Source organism: Miniopterus natalensis, chromosome 8, assembly GCF_054644295.1.
Source record: "Miniopterus natalensis isolate mMinNat1 chromosome 8, mMinNat1.hap1, whole genome shotgun sequence".
NCBI classification, from domain to species: domain Eukaryota; kingdom Metazoa; phylum Chordata; class Mammalia; order Chiroptera; family Miniopteridae; genus Miniopterus; species Miniopterus natalensis.
This window is the reverse complement of record NC_142088.1, coordinates 67337908-67359614: the sequence shown is the minus strand read 5'-3', so window position 1 is coordinate 67359614 and position 21707 is coordinate 67337908.

Genomic DNA, 21707 nt, shown 5'->3' with positions numbered 1-21707 from the left:
TATGTATATTCATTTATAAGTACTTATACGTAGATGTCTATACATATTTATTGGTCCACCTGTCCGTCCATCCATCCATCCCATACAGCAAGAGCCCCATAAATGGTAGTTATTGTTACCAACACAAAAACTGTCACCCTAGTGATACCTGTGGGTTAAAGTGCTCGGAGCCTCCCTTGGCTCTTCTCTTTCCCCCTTCCCCTCTTATCCTTCCGTGTCCCTTTAGTGTCTTCTTTCTCTTCTGTGTCATCATCTTCCTCTCTTCCACCTTTTGCTCTTATAAGTCCCTTCTCTCCTATAAGTGAAGACTGGGCTGGGAGTGGGCCTGCTCCCTGCACGCGCAGAGGAAGCGGGGACCGACCGGGTCAGCGCACCCCGCTTGGGAGGCCCTGTTTCCTGCCCATCTCCATTTACTCCCAGTTCCCAGGCCCCTCTGCTTCTGCTGCACCTCTCTAGAGGGAGGGCTGGGCTGCTTCTCTGAAGGGAAGGCATGGGTCCTCCATCGCCAGCTCCTCTCTCAGCACTTCCCCTCGAATGTGAGGGGATATGCTTCATGGTGCGATTAGAGTTTCTTCTATTTTTTCTTCTAGTTAATTGGATATCAGGACTGTGATCCTCAGTCAGGGAGGCAGGACCTCCTAGAGAGGAAAACAGGATTTTTCTGATAAGAGCCAGTCAGGTTGTGTGCAGTTTGAGAAGCATGTTCACTATTATGATGCATTATTAAAACAAAGCCAAATGAAACAAAATATTGTGATTTTCTTAAATAAAACCGCAGAAAGTAAGCTAGAGAGACTAGTCTCACTTTGTGAAGTGACACTGCCTTTGGAGTGACAGAGATGATCAACAGGAAGTTTTAGTATCTGATTTTTTTTCATATCAGGAACTGCATGAGAATATTATATTCATCAAAAGGGGCTTAAATTTTTAAAAAGTACAAAAACTGTTGAGAAACATTGTTTATTTATGAAAGTTAAGCAAAATAGGCATCACAACCCAAGCAAGACCTGGAGGTTCCTGGGAGACCCATTCCTCTGTTTAATGAGAAGCCAGCCAGCTGAGTCTGACAAGCCCCTTGTATTTGTTTGGGGTGTTTGAAGTTGACTTTAACCCGCCTATCAGAGAAAATGCACATGAAGTCTTAATTATAATCACCACTTTGTACTTTAATAAGTAGACTTAGAAATCCCTGTATGAACTGGAGATATGGAAATGATGATAACCTCCCTTGGGTTTTTCTGTTTGCCCCAGTATCATTGGCAATTTCATCATACCTTAGGAAAGATGAAACACTGCTAGTTATGCTCAAAACCAAAAAACCTCTAGTTTCACTAACGTGAATCTCCCAGATATTGACACCTTGGAAATTCAGTTGTGGATATAATACCTTATGCACGTAATGACAGAGACTTAATTGACTCTTATACATTAAAGGGCAGACAAGTATTTGGTACAGGTGTACACTCTGGAAGTCACGAACTTCTGATTGTAGCTCTTCTGATTGATTGACACTGTGAACTCTTTACTTGGAATGTCTGGGTTATGGGGAATAACCCTGGATAAAGCATCATCTAATGGAAACAACATTGGATTTAAATAGACATGAGTTTGAATCTTGGCTCTGGCACTTAATAGCTGGGTGGACAGGGTGATATATCTAACTTTTTGAGCCCTAGTTCTCTCATCTATTAAATGGGGTTAATGTGATTCTCTTTGCAGGGATTTTGTGAGCTTTGAATGCTTGAAAAGCATTTAGCAAAATACCAGCTCCACAGTGCAGTTCCAAAGCTCATTGTCATCATCATAGACATGGCTAACTTCTCTAGCTAATGTTGAAGTTTGACTTTTCAATAGTATGTACAATATATTCATTGCTAATTCTTTTTTAGGGATAGATTGAATATGTTTTCAGTGCCCACCAATAATACATGATTCACAGGAGATGGGAAGTGGGCAGAGAAGCCAATGCCACTTTGCACTCAGCCCACTGATGTTAATGTTATGATACCCGAGCAAGGGGAGCTTAGAACCACTCACAAGATCAGTCCTGGCTCTGTAGTGTGTCCGTTCCAGCAGGTACAATGCAGCCTGACTGAGCCTCAGCCCCTTGGGCCTCTGACATTGCAGAAAGCCCTGCTTGTTAGACCACAGAATGGTTGGCACGATATAAGATAGGGAGGCAGACCTGATTGATGATGGGCAGAGTTGGGTGTGAGAGCTCTGGGGTTTGCTCTTGGCTCCCCGCCCTCCACCAAATTCTGCTGTGTGTTATGTACATGTCAAAATAGCATGCAAGTTTATTAAGGGTGGGGCCTGTGTCCTCTGGCTCTGTTCTCTCTTGTAACTCTTTGCACTCAGGAGAAACTTATTGACTAGGAGAGGGGAGAGGTGCCATAGTCTTGTAAGCTGGTTGGCCATTGATTGGCACCTGACTGTTGGGTGCCGACTCTTTAGCTGATTAGCTGTCTGGGCTTCTCTTGCTAAGAAACATGTGCCCTTTTTCTGATCCCTGGTAAGCAAGGGTTTTTAAAGGTTGGGCAGAGGAAGGGAGAAGAGGGAGATGGTAATCAATTATGATGATCTTTGTAAATGGTACAGGACTATGGTTTGGTAGGGTGAAAGATAAATCTATTATTGAAGGCCATGTGTGTGAATCATCTATTGACTTTTTCCACTATAAAAATATCTTTACTTTGTTTTTCTGATTATGTAAATAATACACATTCGTTTGAAAAATATTCAAACAATGCCAAGAAGTATGAGGAGGAAAGTAGAGATCACCTGAATGTCAGCACTTTGAGATGGCTCCCGTTAACATTTGGTGACCTATACTCTCAGGAAACTTTTATGCATATAGGTACAGAAGTATCTTCTGCAAATTCATACAAGTCACATTACAATGCTTTTTATTAAATTTGTGTGCATATTTTTTTCCTGTCACATTAAAAATGGTGCATAACCAAAGGGTTAGATTCCTGACCCTGGTTAGGGCGTGTGCAGAAGGCAACTAATCGATGTGTCTCTCTCACATCGATGTTTCTCTCTCTCTTCCCACCCCTATTCTCTCTAACAATCAGTGGAAAAAATATCCTCAGGTGAGGATTAACAACAACAACAAAACATTGGTGCATATACACTGCTCTGAGCCTTGCTTTTCTCAATTAATGTCATGCAAATCTCTCCATGTTAACAAGAATGGATCTAACTCATGGTTTCTCAACCTCAGCCCTATTGACACTTCGGGCTGCATAATTCTTTGTTGTGGAAGGGCTGTTTTGCCCACTGTAGGATGTTTAACAGTATTGCTGTCAGCTGCCTACTAGATCACAGCAGTACCTAACCCTCCACTGGCTCCTGCCCAGATTGTGACACCAAAAATGTCTCCAGACATCACCAAATGTCTCCTGGGGCACAAACATTGTCCCTGGTTTAAAGCTACTGACCTGATTCTTTTCAATAGTTGCATAATATTCCACAGTACGATGTGCCACTTTTTTGGTAATCATTCCTTTCCTTGTGGTCATTCAATTTGATTCCAGTATCTTTTTTGCCTGTCAGAATTATGATTTAGATGGGTGCTGTTCTTGGCCCACGGTTATTATTTAGGAATCTGAAAACTCTGCAGAGATAAAAACCTGGGCTTCTCCCTATGCAAACACAGCACTGGTGTGCCTGCCTGCATCACCTCATTCCTGGGTGAGCCCACAGAGTGAAGCTGGTGACGAGACTGTGGCACATTGGGACACCTCCCCATCTATTATGGGCAGGTGCTCCTCAGCTCCAGATAGTGGCTGCCCGGTGGGAATGAAGGCTCAGCATTACCAAATATTCTATTTTCCAAGAGAAGCTGGAAATTGATATTTTATGTAAAAAGCTTCCCCCAGTTTTTAAGGTTGAAAACAGATTTAATTTTTTGGAAAACATTGAACAGGCTAAACAAAACAGTCTCCTGCCCAAATCTGGCCTGCTGGTTGCTGGCATAGAGATTTGTCATGATTGTGATCTCCGCCTTACTGGGGTTTCAGTTCCTTGAGTGACTAATGGTGAGGATGTAGCACAGCTCTTTGGCTGTGAGCACTGAGCTACGACCCTTTGCAGTGAAGCTTGCCTCCCACGAGGCTGCCATCCTCTCCTGGAGAGAGCTCGTGCTGACATAGTCTCCACGTCCAGTGCTGTCTGAGCCACCGGGACGCCTGGCAGCTGCTGACTTACCTGTTCTCTGGAGAATCAGGGTCCGCGCTGCTCGATGCCTCAGAATCTGCTGATCTCCAGCTTCAGAAGGTCTCTCCCTGTGCCTGGGGTGGCTCTGCGGGAGGGGTGTTCACTGGGATCTGGTGGCTTCCGGCAGCATGGAAGCTTCAGTGCTCTTTGGAATCTGTTGTTCATTTAGAGAGCATGTGGCTAATCTACTCGCCCGGTTTCCTTCCCAGGCAAAATGTTAGAACTGGAAGGGACATTAGAGATCCCTGAGTCTAACATTTCATTTCACACTGTGAAAAGCAAGGCTTGGGAAAGGGAAGCAGCCCAGCGGAGGCTCCACAGCCCTCTCCAGGCAGGGCGGCTCTCGCGCCTCCTTGCCTCCCTTCCCAGGGTTCCTTACCCATTGCTCCTAACAGCTGGATTTCACAGAAGCCCCCTTTTTCTGTTTCTACTTTTCAGCTGACTTATCCGGTTGTCCTTGTTTCTTTGACTCGTCTCTGGGAGGCGACACTTAGGTACCATGTGTTCCTCTGAGTTTTTGCAAGGCTAATTAACCCCTCCCCCCACACCTTTCAAGACAACGACTTTGTTCCTCTAGTTTGGCATTGTTTCAAAGGGAAGATTTTGGTTTGGAAATAGATTAGAGAACGATTTGCGCCGTTCTACTAGCTCAAAGACTAGATTATATCAGATTTGCTGATGCTGCCTCAATAAGTTCGACGTTGGGCTGGTGATGATTTTGAAGACGCAGCAACATGTGATAACTAGCAGGCTTTGAGTGGGGTGGGGTGGACTGACAGCTGCCCCTTTAGTTGGAAATATGCTGCTCTGCAGTTCCGATGGAGTCAACTTGCCGGCTCTCTGCACCCACAGCTGCCAACAGTTCTTAGCTGCTGAAGAAGGCAGGCAGATTGGGCAGCCCGGGAGGGTGCCATGTGCGGGAGCAGGCTTTCAGCCCAGTGCCCACTCTGCTGCCAGGATGCTGTCAGCACAGTCTGAGAAATGCTTCAGCGACTGCCCACCAGCTCGACACCTGTGCTGGCCAAGGTCAGAACCCTCAGGAATCTGCTTGTTGGCCGTGGCGGCAGCAGAAGCGATGGCATGAGAAGAGACATGTTGCTCCAAGAGAGAGGGAAGTGTGCTCAACTGCAAGTCTACGGTGCTGAACTCCCCTAATTCCTTCATTCCTCTGAGCCTCAGTAGTCTTATTTGGAACATAGGGGCCAAACTAAATTACCTTTTTCATCCCTTAGAGGTGACATTAAAGCCAATTGCACGTGGGTGCACACGCACACACACACACACAGACACACATCCACACACATATGATGTGTGTTTTATGTGTGGATTGAAATGTGTTCTTCCAAAATTTACTTGTTAAAGTCCTAACTCCCAGTATCTCAGAATGTGATGTTATTTGCAAATAGAGTTGTTGCAGATGCAATTAATTAAGGTGAGGTCATACTGGAGTAGGGTAACCCCAATCTAATGACTGGCATCCTTATAAAAAGGGAAAACTTGGGCACAGACAGGTCCCCAGGGAAAATGTGCTGTAAAGCCCCAGCCTGGAAACTAACAGAAGCTAGTGAAGAGGCCTGGCATAGATCCTTTCCTAGTGCCCTGAAAGGAAGCATGGCCCTGCTGATATCTTGACATTAAACTTCCGGCCTTTAGAACTGCGAAACAATAAATTTCTGTTGTCCAGGTCATTTGGTGTGTGGCACTGTGTTATGGCAGCCCTAGAAAACTAGTTCAGTATGTATAAATAAATAAAGAAGTCATACAGACACACACAAAATTACTTGAAATATTTAAGGCTCAACAGCAATCTATAGTATGTCTTGGGTAAGTATAAACCTGGTCATGGCCATGTGGGGTTAACTGGTTCACAGTAGCGGGCTGGGCTGGTGGTGAGGCTCAGGTAGAAGGATGAACAGACTAGTCAGTAAGATCCCTGAGTGGCACACGTTGTATTAGTCAGAACTACTCTAGAGTGTGGAGTCTCTAGATCTCTGCTCTGTGTATCCTCTGGGCCCACTTCTTTCTAAGCCTCAACTTAAGTTGATCTAGGCATTTCTAATAATACAACCAGCTACCAAAGGCCACACTACTGGTGATGGCCAGATGCTGGTAATGGCCAGAGACACTTCCCTCTTCCTTTTCGCTACTGCTCCTGTGCCCCACCCACCTCTGAGGACTCAGAGATGTAAATAAGCCGAAATGAATGATTAGCTCAGTGCCACTGGAAGCTCAAGAGTATTCTGCTTCCAGAGTGGAGGATTCCAGAGATGAGTAATGTCTTACATACCTCTTCTTATATCTACTGTAGTCCAGCAGGATTCTGGGCAGTGGTACCTCTGGCTGAGCATCATTTTCAGGGCTCTCAGTGATCTCGCAGGGACTCATCTTTTAGATAAAGGGAGAGTCACTAAATAACTCCCGTCCCTAATAAACAGCCTGAGAGTGAGTGCACCACAGCTCAGCATGTTAACCGTATTTACCGCCTAAGAGACAGAAAGCAGCCTGTCTCGTTTGATGAGGAAGCTGTAAAGTTTTAGTGAATGGGAGTAAATCAAGTCTTTGGTTTTCCTTGTAAAAATGTACTGCCTCATGCTGAGGCTCACCCTTTACTTGTGTGAGTGCCTTTTCATTCCTTTGCACAAATAAAACATGACTCGGAGCCATCCTCTAGACTAGATCCTGGTGCACTGGGTTCAACAACCAAAAAGTTCAAGTTGATATTGTGTGTTTGAGGATGAGGCCTGAGCACTAGCATGGAGCACCTAAAATACTTGTAATATGGGGAAGGATCTAAGCTGAGGAAGGACCAAACAAAGAGGATGGAGCTTCAAGATGGGGCTGTAAGGGGAAGGAAAAAGAAATATCCGGTTCAATTAAGTCTTCAAAATTCGATGACTATTATGCATGGAACACAAAAGGCAATATGAAGCATGAAAAGTGGTACTTTTATACCCTAAGGCTGAAGAACTCTCCGAAGCCCTCAATGTCACCCTCTAGGACAGACGATGTGTGATCGTAAGTCTGCTGTGGCCTCTGAGACCTTTCCTGAGATGTTTACTCACTCCATGCAGCAGCACATCCTGGCCAGACGCTGGGTGGCTACTGGATGGGGTTGGTTCCCTGCCACTCTTTTCCCTACTCTTCAGAGCGCCACCCTCTGGTTTCTACAAGCATCCAAGGGAGGCAATGTGTCTAGCAAGAGTGCTCACCTGCATCCGGTGAATGAAATATTAAAATGGATTTGGGATACCCGTGGTCTATCAGTTCTGTGTTTGGCCAGGTATCAAATTTTAGCTGCTATTTGCCCAAAGGCATATAAATTACTATCTGAGGGGAGAGTGGAGTATATGTCTGGTAGGCAGGGGCTTCACTTTAGCGATATTCACTTTTCTTAAGCAAGGAACTTATAGTCAGGAATCTGGATAGAAAGAATTATTTCTTGTGAATTGACTACCATTAATCAATTAAAATATATAAAGTAATTTATTCATTGTCTCCTTGTCTTCTTCCAGAAGCTTGAGACTAGGCCTTGAGTGAAGCTGGATCATTTGGGATGTGATCCTAGGGAGGGGAGTGAGAAAACTGAGTGAGACAGGGGAGGAGGAAAGTCAATATAATGGTTGATTATCAAGCTCATTGCTCTGAGAAATGGGAGCTCAGTTGCTCCAGATTTTCTGAGGAACATGTAGACTAGAGACTGGAGTCTTTATTCACTAGCTTCCTTTCCTCACTGCTGGTTACCCTTAAGGTCATTACCTTCCCTCCACTTACGGATTGCATGAGTACATCAGCAAGGTGAGCTCCCAGGACTTTGGAGATGACCCTGGAGCAGAAGAATGCACATCAAACTCCCTGTGGCACACTGGACCTGGGAGCTGTCCGCCAAACTAGTGCTGAAACCAGATGTAGGCTGGGAGATGTGGCAAAAGGTACCAGAATTGTATGCTTACTCAAAAAAGGGTTTATAGTGGCTTGCAAACAGGCATATATTAACATACATTTAATATATATTCAAATGAGTTAAAATGAGGGGTCAGTAGCAAAGTTATTATAAGAACAGATGGCATTTAATCCTATACACTTAGATGTGGGCCTCAAGTAGAGGCCTCTGAACTTTTTTTGTGTGGGAACAGCTCCTTTATGTTTTTTTGTTTTTTTTTTTAATATTACACATGTCCCTTTTTCTCCCCAATGACCCATTCCACCTCGTCCCATCCCCCTCCCCAGTCCCTCTCCCCACCATTGTCCATGTCCTTGGGTTGTACATATATGCATATAAATTCTTTGGTTATTCTCTCCCCCTCCACATAGCCCCCCCCCCATACCTCTGAGATTCATCAGTCTGATCCATGCTTCCATGTCATTGAATCTATTATGTTCATCAGTTTATTAAGTTCTTTAGATTCCACATATAAGCGAGATCATGTGATGTTTGTCTTTCTCTGCTTGGATTATTTCACTTAGCATAATATTCTCCAGGTCCATCCATACTGTCCCAAAGGGTATGAGAGTCTTCTTCTTTACAGCTGCGTAGTATTCCATGGTGTAAATGTCGCACAGCTTTCTTATCCACTCATCTACTGATGGGCACTTGGGCTGTTTCCAGATCTTAGCTATTGTAAACTGTGCTGCTATGAACATTGAGGTACATATATTCTTTCCGATTAGTGTTTCAGGATTCTTAGGGTACATTCCTAGAAGAGGGATCACTGGGTCAAAAGGCAGCTCCATTTTTAATTTTTTGAGGAAGCTCCATACTGTTTCCATAGTGGCTGCCCCAGTCTGCATTCCCACCAGCAGTGTACTGTGGTTCCCCTGTCTCCACACCCTCGCCAGCACAAGTTGTTTGTTGTTTTGTTGATGGAGCCATTCTGACAGGTGTGAAGTGGTACCTCATTGTGGTTTTAATTCGCGTCTCTCTGACGATTAGCGACATTGAGCATTTTCTCATCTGTCTCTTGGCCATCCATATGTCCTCTTTGGAGAAGTGTCTGTTCAGGTCCTTTGCCTATTTCTTAATTGGGTTGTTTGTCTTCCTCTTGGTGAGTAGTATGAGTTCTTTGCACACTTTGGAAGGGCCTCTGAACTTTGAAACAGTCAACATGAAGAGGGAATCATGATGAAGCACAAACTTTACAATGACTAAAGGTAAAAAATTAACATAATTATTTCTGGTACTAAAATCAAAGAGAAACTTCTGTGGATGCTCAGAGAGGATGAGGGGATGCAATTAGTCACATCCTGGCTAAAATATTTAATGTCAAGTTTGGTGTGACTTTCATAATGTTGTTTCTTATGTTTAAATATAGGCAAAGAGCTTCCCCCAAAGCATGATTAGTAAAAACAAAGCTAAGGAGGGGAAGGGGATATATGGTAGAATGGCCCATTAATAGATGGATGATTTTAAAGAATGAACCAATGACTACAAGTTAGTCTTGCTGTGGGTCTGTTTCTTATCATTTGTCTCTCTTTTTCTCTCTTTCTTTTCTCAACTGACTCAGTCTTATCTCCTTCTTTCCTTAAATAGCAGAAAGAGCATGGGCTTTGAAGTGAAACTCAACTGTGAAAATTCACAGTAATTTATCAATTACTAATATAGGATGAAAAAATGTATTATCTTTACTTGTATATTTGATATTATCTTCATTGAATTATTCTGATGATAAAAGAAGTATAGTTTCTTTTAGAAACATTTGAAAAAATATAAGAAAGAAATTTGAAAAACCATCTGCAATTTAACCATCCATATAAAGAAATGGTGGTTAAACTATTTTTGTAATTTCCTTTCTAGATTTATGGGTACATAGTTTAAAAAAAATATATTATATATACTGTTTTATTGCCATATCATTATGTTATGAATATTTCCCCATGCTAATGACTATATACTAACATAATCACTTTTAATGGATGCACTGTCATCCATCAAATAGGGTGCATCATTTGTTTAATTATACATGATTATTAGATATTTAGATTGCTTCCAATTTTGGATTATTATAATTAGAGACATGATAAACATCCTTAGATATAATTCTATGAGTTTTTCATCCAAATGTTTCTTTAGAATCAATCCTTAGATTTGGAATTGCTGGGTTAAATGATGGGAAAATTACAAGGCTTTGATACACTTTGCTAAATTGCCTTTCAAAAATGTTGTATCCACTTATTCCCCTACCAGCAATGTATTAGCATGCCTGTCTCACCAAACTTAGGTATCATGGCAATATATGCATGATATGTATCATGGATATAAGCTAGCTTAGTCTAAAGTTAGGGACCAACCAGGGAAATAAAAACCACTATAGGTATTACAGAAAGAGGAACTTTAATCCAGTCATTGTTTGCACAGGTGATGGAGTAGCTGAGAAGCCAAACAGGATGCTATGGACTAAATTGTGCTTTTCCAAAACTCACATGTTGAACACCTAACCCCCAATGTGATAACATTCCTAGATAAGTCTTAGGGAGGCAATTAGGTTTAGATGATGTCCTGAAGGTGGGGTCCCTCTTAATGGGATTAGCACTTTTTTTTTTAAATATATTTTTATTGATTTCAGAGAGATGAAAGGAGAAGGAGAGAGAGAGAAACATCAATGATGAGAGAGTCGTCATTGATTGGCTGCCTCCTGCACACCTCCGACTGGGGATTGAGCCCGAAACCCAGGCATGTGCCCTGACCGGGAATCAAACCGTGATCTCCTGGATCCTAGGTTGATGCTCAACCGCTGAGCCACGCCTGGCCGGGCAATGGGATTAGTGCTTTTAAAAGGAGAGAGATGAGAGAGCTCTCTGTCTCTCTCTCTCCCTCCCCTTCTCCCACCCCTCCCTCTCCTTTCCTTCCTCTTTCCCTCCTTCCTTTCTCCCTACCTTTCACGCCACCTCTTTCTACTCCCCCTGGTCCCTCCTTCCCTTCTTCCCTCCCTTTCTCCCTCTCCTTCCCTTCCCCTCTCTCCCCCTCCCTCTCTCCCTCTCTCCCTCCCTCTCTCTCAAGCCAGAAAGAGCACCGTCACCAGGAACTGAACTGGCCAATACTTTGATCTTGGATTTCCTAGGCTCCAGAACTGTGAGAAATAAATTTGTACTGTTTAAGCCACCCAGTCCACGGTTTTTTGTTATGGCAGCCTGAGATGACTAACCCATGGGCTGACTCAGGTTACAGCTACTGGAAGCTACTACTCTCCCTAGGCTAGAAGGATGAAGGGAGATGGCAGCATTGTCAGCCATACCTGGGGTCATCTGAAGGAGGCTGGAGCCATGGCAGCCTGAGCTTTGGGAGCTGAAATAACAGAGGAGATGCAGCCTGAGCAGGAGAGAAATGGGGAGAAACACCCTGACCTTTTTTCTCCCTCCTGAGCCCCAGTCTTCAATCAGGACCTCTCACTGGCAGAACAATGTGAAGCCAGCTAATGTGGGGACAGGAGAAGGCTGCAGGGCCCTGAGACACAGAGCAGAGCAGGGAAGCGTAGGGGGGATGTGAGGACACAGAGCCAAGAATGCAGTGCATGCTCTGAGTGGCTGGCACAGTGTCTTTGGAAAGCCCTGCTGTCTGCCTGTGTATGGGGCATGGTTTTCCATGTTAGACCCAGCACAGGGCCAGCAAAAGCCATTACACAGATGCTTGACCCCTGTGGGCACTGAGGTTTGCACCCCCTGCTTTAACTAATGTGCCCACTTGAGATGGTGGTGGGGAGGAGGGTGGGTATTTTAAGAGCGGAGACAGCCTAGGGAAAGGATGGGGGCTGGAAGGATATGCCACTGAAGTCAGTTTCTACACTTTTCCTTAGGTAGCCTGGTCCTCTAAAGGTGTGGTTTCTAAAAGACGTAGCCCTTGACCCTTACTGTTCCATATTACAATCCAGACAGGGAACAGGTTTCAAAGCGTGTCCTCTGTTGTGTGAGAATCTCTTTCACGTGCCCTTTCACGTGCATTTGGAGTGGCCCAAGTTAGCCAACATGATGTTCACCTGGGCTCAGCTTCATTCCTCATAAACCACGAAGCTGTTTAGACAGCTGCAGGTATCCAACCACCCTTGGCCTGGGATTCCTTTACCCACCAGCGCTCACACCTGTGAGCCCCCCCACCCCCCACCCGGCCAGGCATCGTCACGACCACTGCGGGGACCCCAGCAGACATCTGACAGTGTGGACAGGAAATGAGGAAGTTGAGGAACTTCGCTAAAGCTGAGGGAAACGGCAAGGTGAGTCAGCGTGGCAAGGCGGGCCAGGGGAGCCTGAACTGCAGGATTTGGGGGGCTCTTTTGTCTGTTTTACTGCAAGGCAGCCTGTGGCTGTTCCCTGCACGTGCGTCTGGCTAGAAGAGGAGTGCACCCTGCTCTAAGTTAGACAAGGTGCCATGTGGTGGCTGGGAGGTCACCTGCGGCTCCTACAGTGCCTAGACTATGGAGGTCCTGTCCTTATTTCAGAACCCTCTCATTATTTCAGTGTGTCTCATGCCAACACTTCCAAATGCAGAGGTAAGTAGGCATTTCTGTGGCAGTCTGGGCTTCCAGCCTAACCTTTCTTACCACGTGGCTCCTGGGCTCCATTTGGACGTCCCATTCAATTTTGCTCATTTGTCCCTATTATTTTGGGATAGTGTGTTGCTTTAGGGTGGCCTGGTTTAGCCTGAGGAAAGCAGGGTTGGGGACAATCTATTCTGACAAGGAATGATTGCAGGAGCCACAGGCTCAGGAGCCTCCAGGGCAGGTGGTCCTGGGAGCAGGTTAAGCAGGCAAGGGGCTGGCTGGTGAAACCCATCTAAAGGGGCTCACTCAGCCTGAGTTGATTATAGACCGTGGCAGCTCAGGCCCTGTGTTTCTGGTTGATGTGTTCCCCCCCCGCCCAAGAAAACATGGAGACCTCTGTGAAAGTTTTCAAGTATGAGAAATAAGTTCTAAAAATTTAAAAATAAGGTGTGGGCTATAAAATCTACCTCTATGGGCAGCTTGCCATTTTAGATTTATGGAGTGATTCTTGTGCCAGGCCCTGGGCCGTGGGCAACACTAAGGTGAGTAAGGCAGTGTCTCTGTTCTGAGGGAATTCAGTGGGGAAACGAAACCACAAAATCCAACTCTGTCACAAGGCAGAGTAAATCTGAGATGTGCTGTTGGGAGAGATGCCAGGAAATGCTGTGGGTGCTCCAACGGAGATTCTTCTCATGGTATTTTCCTTTATTTTATGTTAGCGTGAAATATTAATTCCACTTTCAATAATTGGACTTCAAAATATAAAATAATGTATGCAATCTGTGGGGTCTATGGTATGTGGCTGGCTTAAAGGGGGGACTACTTTAATAATGAGGCTTTTCTGTCCTTCACTGAATAAATGCTCTGAGGAAAGGGTTTACACTTGACTGATTTCCACTCTGAAGTGTTACAGTGAAATTCCTGTGTAAATAGTGAAATAGGACTTTTAAAGATGGCTGTTTCTAGGCAGAGTGACTAATGAGAGAGGTAATGACTTAGGATGGGTCCACATGCTCCTCAGCCCAGCCAGTCCAGAACTCCCCAAATGTAGAGCTTGCCAGGTGGTGGCAAAGGCAGGCCCAAGAGGTGTCTGGGGCAGAGCTTCGCTTGGAGGCAGATCCAGCTGGGTCAGATTGGGGGAGAGAGGCCAGAAGTCAGCAGGAGACCTGAGTCAGGACCTGGTGATTGTCCCATTTTCCCTGGAGCCCCTGGGGCCCTGGGCTCTCACCTCTTCCAAGGCTCTTCATGTGCAATATTATGATTACCAGTGTACTCCCCTCCAGCGGGCCATGGGGTGTTGGGCAAGGGCGAGTCCAGTGTCTTCATATTCTAGTGCCTAGCAGATGGCTGGCATGAAGAGACGTATTGAATGTCAGTTGAATGAATAAGTAAATGATAAACAGAATAGAAGCGTAGGCAGGTGTACAGCATCAGGGAAATTCAGACGGAGGCGCTGGTACTGGCTGGCAGGTGAGAGTGGTGATGGGCAGGTTGGAGCTGGGAATGTGTGGACCCAGGCCTGTGGCTGGAGGGTGAAGTGACTTGCAGGCCCTTGCTTTGGGGCTGAAAGTTGGTCATCAAGGCAGGACTCAGGCAGGAGGAAACACCAGCTGGATTCAGTTAGTGGGAGGGAGGGAGGAACAGAGCATCGCTTCAGGGTAGCAGAGAGCCAGGGGTAAGATTGGAGGCTCCAGCATCAAAGAAATTCAAGTTCGAATTTCAGTTCTACCTTTCTTTTTTTTTATATACATCAAATGGTTAAATTTCATTGAAAACCATTAAAGAGCACCCAAATCAATGGATTTATGTCTTTTATTTGTGGGTTAGAATTTTTAAAAAATTCTTTCAATTTATTTTTATTGTTGAAAATATTATAGGTGTCCCCTTTTTTCCCCATTCACCCCCCCCCCCCAGGCCTTCTCCACACTACTGTCTGTGTCCGTGGGTTATGCATATATGCATATAAGTTCTTTGGTTAATCTCGTCCCACCCCACCACCCCCGCCTTCCCTCTGAGAGTCGTGAGTCTGTTCCATGCTTCTCTGTCTCTGGATCTATTTTATTCATCAGTTTATTTTGTTCTTTAGATTTCACAAATGATCCTTTCACTAGCTGGGTGACCAGGCAATGGACTTGACCTCTCTGTGCTGCAGTATCCATATCTCTTAAATGGGGGTAAAATGGTTTGAAGGATCAAATGAGATGCGAGTGAAGCATTCAGCCCCTGGCAGAGTTATTAAGGAAAATGCAGGGAGGGTTTGATCAGTCACAGGATACTTGATACCAAGACTTTTGAGCAGTAACCAGGAGCTGTGGACACAACCTCAGGCATTTGCAAACAATACATCTCCTCACCTTCACCCTAACCAGGGTGTTGGGAATAAATATATTTCAAAAGCTTCCTAGGAGATTCTGGTAACTCCCCCACCATGCCCTCTCCCTCAGTCCACATTTTATTCCCCCAAATCACTCTCACAAAACCAGTGTAGGTCTCATCTTGTTAGGGGACTTGACTGGGGGTGAAGGCACAGTGGCCTCAGATTGTGTGGACTTTAAAGGGTATTGGCAGGCAGGGCCGATGCATCCATGAGACATGGAGCACACAGTGCTTGGGGCCCACAATACTTCTGGAACTCACAGAAATGTTGTGAGTTCTTTTAAAATGAGAAGAAATAGTGAACTTTCAGGTTGAAGAAAGTGGTTTAATTAATACATCTTTATTAAAATGCAATCATTTAAAAAATGCATTTTTCCCCTTTTTTAAAATTTTTATTTTGGGAAGGAAGTGTCCCACCAAGGCCAAAGTGACTAGGGCCCACAGAAGTCACCCATGAAAGTTGTCATGTGGCCTTGGGGACAGGGACCCCAGCAAGTCATTACACTAGTAGTTCTCTAAGGGGAACCCACGTTTTAACAGAGGCCTAGCTTATTCTGCAGCAGCAGACTGAAGCAGCCTCAAGACCCCTGGACCCCACTCTCAGCTGTGGTTCTCTACCTGGAAGTAGGGTTGGAGGGTGCGAGGAGAAGGGGAGCCTGCTGTCCAAACTGGCAAATCCATCCAAGCATCGGTCAGTCCAACAGAAAGCAAGATCAATTTAGCAGACGATCCAATCTGATTCTGTAGCCCAAATAACTGCTGGATTGATCAGTGATTTTCTCTTACTGTCTATGTGTTAGGACCTCATTTAAATATCTTACACCTATAAAGAGAAGTGTTTGAAACAGTTTTTCTTTAAGCAAATGTGCTATGCCACTGTGAGATGTTACTGTGCATTTAAAACCCAGTTTCAAAATGTTATTTTACAAAATCATTACATAGAACTTCCACATTAAACACAGCATTGCACAGGTGGCTGATCTCCACTCTCCACCAATAAGCAGATTTCTTTAAGTAAATATATGATTTTCTTTAATTATAGTTAGTTGGAAAGGCAATAACTAAATAAAAATTTTATCCCACAAAATTTATAGAGTAAAAGCAATGTTAAAATAATATTAGTGTTGCAGGAAAGACTCAGTGAAGGAGCAAATAGGCCGAAAACTGACAAATCCCTCACCTTAATAACTTGCAGCCACTTGGTCGGGAGAGGTGTGATTCTTATCTGCATTTCCTTGCATTGGTGACTCTTCCAATGGAATCCAATAGTCTTTTAATACTCTTGTTTTGTCTCTACTGTTATTACTGCATGAATGATTCCCTTCACTTTCATGGTTCTGTAGAAGACTTTATCATTGGGACTTGAGGGTAAACCAAAGTAATTTTGAAGGTAATTTCAATAAATTGGTTTTGACATCAAAATCTAGATCAGAAGTTTCTCTCCTTAATTCCAGCACACTCTTTTAAAATATATATATATATATCTTTATTGATTTCAGAGAGAGGAAGGGAGAGGGAGAGAGGGATAGAAACATCAATGATGGGAGAGTCATTGATAGGCTGCTGACTGGGGATCGAGCCCGAAACCTGGGCATGTGCCCTGACCAGGAATCAAACTGTGATCTCCTGGATCCTAGGTCGATGCTCAACCCCTGAGCCATACCCGGCTGGGCTAGCACACTCTTTTTAAAGAAAATATTTTGTAATGTCTCTTCCATCACCCTGAGAGAAATTTCATAGATAATCTAATCTACCTACTTATATTCATAAAAAATCAATAGAACTCCTTACCTGTAATAAAGAGAACATATGAAAGTTAAGTAATTTATAATAAACTAATATGCATTTCAAAATGTAAATGCTTGGGCAGGACTATATTAGAAGACATAATGAAGTTGTTTGCTTACACCTTTATGAAAAATTGCAATGAACGCAAAATCTTATGATTGTGTTTTATTGGTAACTCTCTAGATACCCAAATGCCTTTACTTTCTTGCTGTTTTTTGAAAAAGACTTTTTTATAGCAATTGTAGGTTCACAGGAAAGTTGAGAGGGAGGTACAGAGATTTGTCATATACTCCATATCCCACACATGCACAGCCTCCCCCACTGTCAACATTCCCCACTACAGTGGTACACTTGTTACAATTGATGAACTTACACTGACACATCATAATGACTCACAGTTCAATGTTCATACTTGAGGGTGTATATTTTATGGGTTTGGACAAATGTATAATGACATGTGTTTATCATACAGAGTAGTTCCACTGCCCTAAAATCCTCTGTGCTCCACCTATTGATCACTCCCTCAACTTCACCCTTGGCAGCCACTTGAACGTTTTACTATCGCCATAGTTTTGCCTTTTCAAGAATGTCATATAGTGGGTATCATAGAGTATGTTACCTTTTCAAAATGTCTTGTTTTACTAAGTAATATGCATCTGAGATTCCTCCATATCTTTTCATGACTTCATAGCTCACTTCTTTTTAGTGGTGAGCAATATTTCATTGCCCGGTTGTAGCAAAATTTATTTACCCAATTATCTACTGAAGGACATCTTGGTTGCTCCCAAGTTTGGATAATTATAAATAAACCTGCTATAAACATCTGTGTGCAGGCTTTTGTGTGGAGATAACTTGAACCCCTTTGGGTAAATACCTAAGGAGCAGGATTGCTGGGTCATATGATAAGACTGTGTTTAGTTTGTAACTGTCTTCCACGGTAGTTATACTATTTTGCATCAGCAATATATGAGTGTTCCTATTGCTTCACATTGTCACTAGCATTTGGTGTTGTCAGTGTTCTGGATTGTGGCCATTCTAAGAGGTGTGTAGTGGTATATCATTGTTTTAATTTTCATTTCCTTGATGACGTAGGATGTGAAGCATCCTTTCATATGTTGACTTGCCATCTGTATATCTTCTTTGATGAGGTGTCTGTTAAGGCCTTTGATCCATTATTTTAATCAGGCTGTTGTTTGAGTTTTAAGAGTTTTTTGTTTGTTTCTTTGCTTGCTTATTTTGAATAACATTTCTTTATTAGATGTATCTTTTCCAAGAGTGGACTCTTTGGTCTCTTCTTATAAGGGCACTAATTCAGTTGGGAGAACCCCATTCACGTGAACTCATCTAAAACCTAATTATCTGCCAAAGGCCAGGTAATTGCTATTTGGAGATAGAAAGTAGCAAATTGAGGGTTAAAAATGCAACACACAAAGTTTTGTGGGGGAGGGGGTGGGGACAACACAATTCAATTCATAGCAAAGAACTCTGGTAAAGTTCCATATGAAGCAAAATAAAATTTTCCCTGGTAGTTGTGTTCCTGAAAATGCAGTGTATATAAAAAATGGTGCAGAAATGCCTGTCTTTATAAGAGATGGAATTAGGTTCTAGGCTCAGATAATTTTAAGCAATATTTTACCCTCATGAATGGGAGGATTATTCATTACATGAGCCCACCCTTAATTTCTCTGCTCACTAATTGTCAGTAGCATCAACAATGACATTATAAGTTTTCAAAACTCACTCCATTAAGAATAATTAAATAGATTTTTAAAATGGAAAGCATGTTGTTGGCAAAGAACAGAAAAGGGAAGTGAGAAGGTGGTAAACTAAATTTCTTGAATGCTAGGACACAGATCACAAACTTAGAGAGTGAATGAGATTTTGTTCTCAGAACCATTTTGAAAAATTGAATTTGATGCCAATGTGCTGCAATTGTCATCACCTTTTTATAGCCTTACATCTACTCTGCTTCACGTATTCATGTTATCTGCTAGTCTCCTAACAACAGTCGAGTTGTTTTTGTTGGGCTGTGGTGATGCAGCTGCTGAGTATCCATCCACTTGTTTAATTCCTGTAGCTGCCTATCCAAGTAGTTCTACGTTCTCCATTTACAAATGAAGAAACCAAGGCTCAAAGAGGTTAAGTAATCTGTCCAACTTCACACATCTTGTAAATGGTAGAGGCAAGATCTACACCTGTCATTGTTTGAATCCAAACAACTTCGCTCTTTCTACAGCGTGCCTCTTTGATAATCCCACATCTGGCTGTGACGATGCAGCTCTTCTGAGTTGATCTTGGAGAACCACCCTCCACACGGGCCTTGAAAATGGTGTGCTGATTTCTGACCCTGACATCTGGGACAAGAGAGTGGTGGTCCTTGGATAGGTGACACATGGTCACAGGTTTTATTTTTCCAAGGGAGACCCACAAACATTGAACTTGCATTGTGTTTCTTCCATGCTAAGTTTATCCACTCCTGTTAAACAGCCCAACAACATCTGTAAAGATTTTTCTTCCCAGCATGCTTCTGTAAATAAGTCGTTTATCCAATAAAACCTTCCAACAGAGAGCATGAAGAACATGCTGTGTCCATAGGCCCTCAGTGTCTGTCTGTTCCTTCCCGGGACCCTGATGGGACAAAACAATTGTGTTTGCTGAGGGTCTTGTGGCTTAAGAGGTTTTGGATGAACCTGGGCTTGAAATTCATTTGAACAATCCCAGGGTTCTGATTCTATCCTAAGGAATATCTCCTTGGATTTCAATAATGTAATGCAAGATGTTATGATCAACCCATTTCACTGGGTTTTCCTGTAATTATCTTTGGGAGATAAATCTCACAGGTATGAGAAAGCAAGGCTGCAGGATGAGCAGGATGGTAGTTACTTGTCCTGGCATTGGGGGCAATAATAACTATGGAATGTATGCATCAAGCACCTGAGCAGGGCTACCAGGATGCTAGAGTGACCGTGTTTGTACTTTGTGTCCCTGGACACAGTTGGCTGGACCAGGGATGGACACCTGGAATTCACTCTGGAAATTTGTAATTGTACCTGTGAATAGATAGCCCCAAACTGTTTATTTTTAAACTTGGAAGATATTTGAGGGGAGGTGTGAGAGAGGGTATCTTCTCCCATGCGAGGGGAGAGGCATAAAGAAGGGTGAGGTCTAGGATCAGAGAGAGGCAGGGGTGGGCGCCCTTGCAGCTCCAGAGAGAGAAAGGAGCTTCTGGAAGCAATACCTTGTTTCCTGGGAGTACTTCAGTTGTTGGTTTTAGTCCCATGAGTGGCCCAGATACATGTACAGCTCTTGGCATTAAGTAAAATCACTAATATTTAAAATAAATTCCATTTTTTGCCTAAGTAAGTCTGAGCGATTTTCTACTATGTTCAAGAAAACAATTCCTGACTGAAACAACTTGATTCTTGAAATATCTTACTTTGTTTAATCCTTTCAACCACCCTTAGTGGAAGGTGCTGTAATTTGTTTTACTGATGAAGAAACTGAGTCTTGGAGCAATTGAATAACTTCCCCAAGGGTCACACAGCTAGCAAATGAAAGGGCCAAGAAGTTAAACCCACAAAAATGCCTTGCGCATCCTTATGAAGGTGAAAATAAATCCTTCTGCTTGCGTGACACTATTTCCAAAACACACGTGCTATACTGTCTAATCCTCACACTGACCTAAGGAAAAGAGCATGTTACAGATGGAGATACTGAGGCCTGGAAAAGTTAAGCACACAACTGGACCGAATCTGCATACATACATGTTTATATGTGTGTATACACATTTCAATTTTTAGAAATTGAAATTATCATCAGTATTTCATACATATGAAGAAATGTGCCGCTAAGGTATGAAGCCAAGTGGGATGAGGATCTCTGCGGCCCGCTCGGTGAGGGGAGTGAAACGTTACTAATGCGATGCCAGCTTCCCGCGGCCCCCTGATCCCAGCCACCCCCTTCCCCAGGATGACCGACCCTTTGAGTTTACTGTCCTCTCTTTCATTACATTACTCTGTAACTGAAGCATCTTCGACAATCGATTCTTTAGTTTTGTTCCTGAACTTTGTCTAAAGAAACGCTGTGTGTATTATTTCTCAACTTGCCGCATCTGCCCAACATCCTGTTTCCGAGTTTCATGCACGGTCGTGGGGGAGTGGGAGGGTCGGGGGGCTATTTCATTAATTTTCACTGCTCTGGAGCATTCCATCGCATGACTATGGCATAGTTTTTCATGTACTCTCTTATCCATGAACATTTAGGTATTTTTTCAGGCTTTTTTGCAGTTATAAACAATGCTGATTGGAAGTTATTATTTGTGCCCCAGGACACAGCTGTACGAACTCCTCTAGCGCGCGTTCCTAGAGGTCAGGTTCGCTGGGCTGTGGGAGATGTGCCTCTTCAAGCACAGAAAATGGTTGTCCAGATAACAGCGTCAACAATAAGCTGTTCGAAGTGATCGTGCAATCCCTACTCAGCAACACTCTGTGAGTTCATATTACTTCAGGCTCTTGCTGACTCTGGGTATTATTTGGTTTTAAAGTTTCTGCCAGTTTGGTGGGTTTGAAATGGCATATTAGCTCATAAGCTTTACTTAGTTTTTATTAGCACATTTGAGCTCTTTTATCTATTCTGGGTATATGTGTTAACAAATTTTTTCTGTTGTGGCTTATATTTTTCTTCATTTTGTATCTTAGCAAATGGAAATTCTAAATTTTAATGGAGTCAAATTTATCAATCTCTTCCTTTTGGTGTACGGTTTTATGTATTAAAACATTTTTTTCCTGCTCTACAGACAAAAAAATACTTTCCCATATCATTTTCTAAAACTTTTACAAATATTTTGCTTTTCAC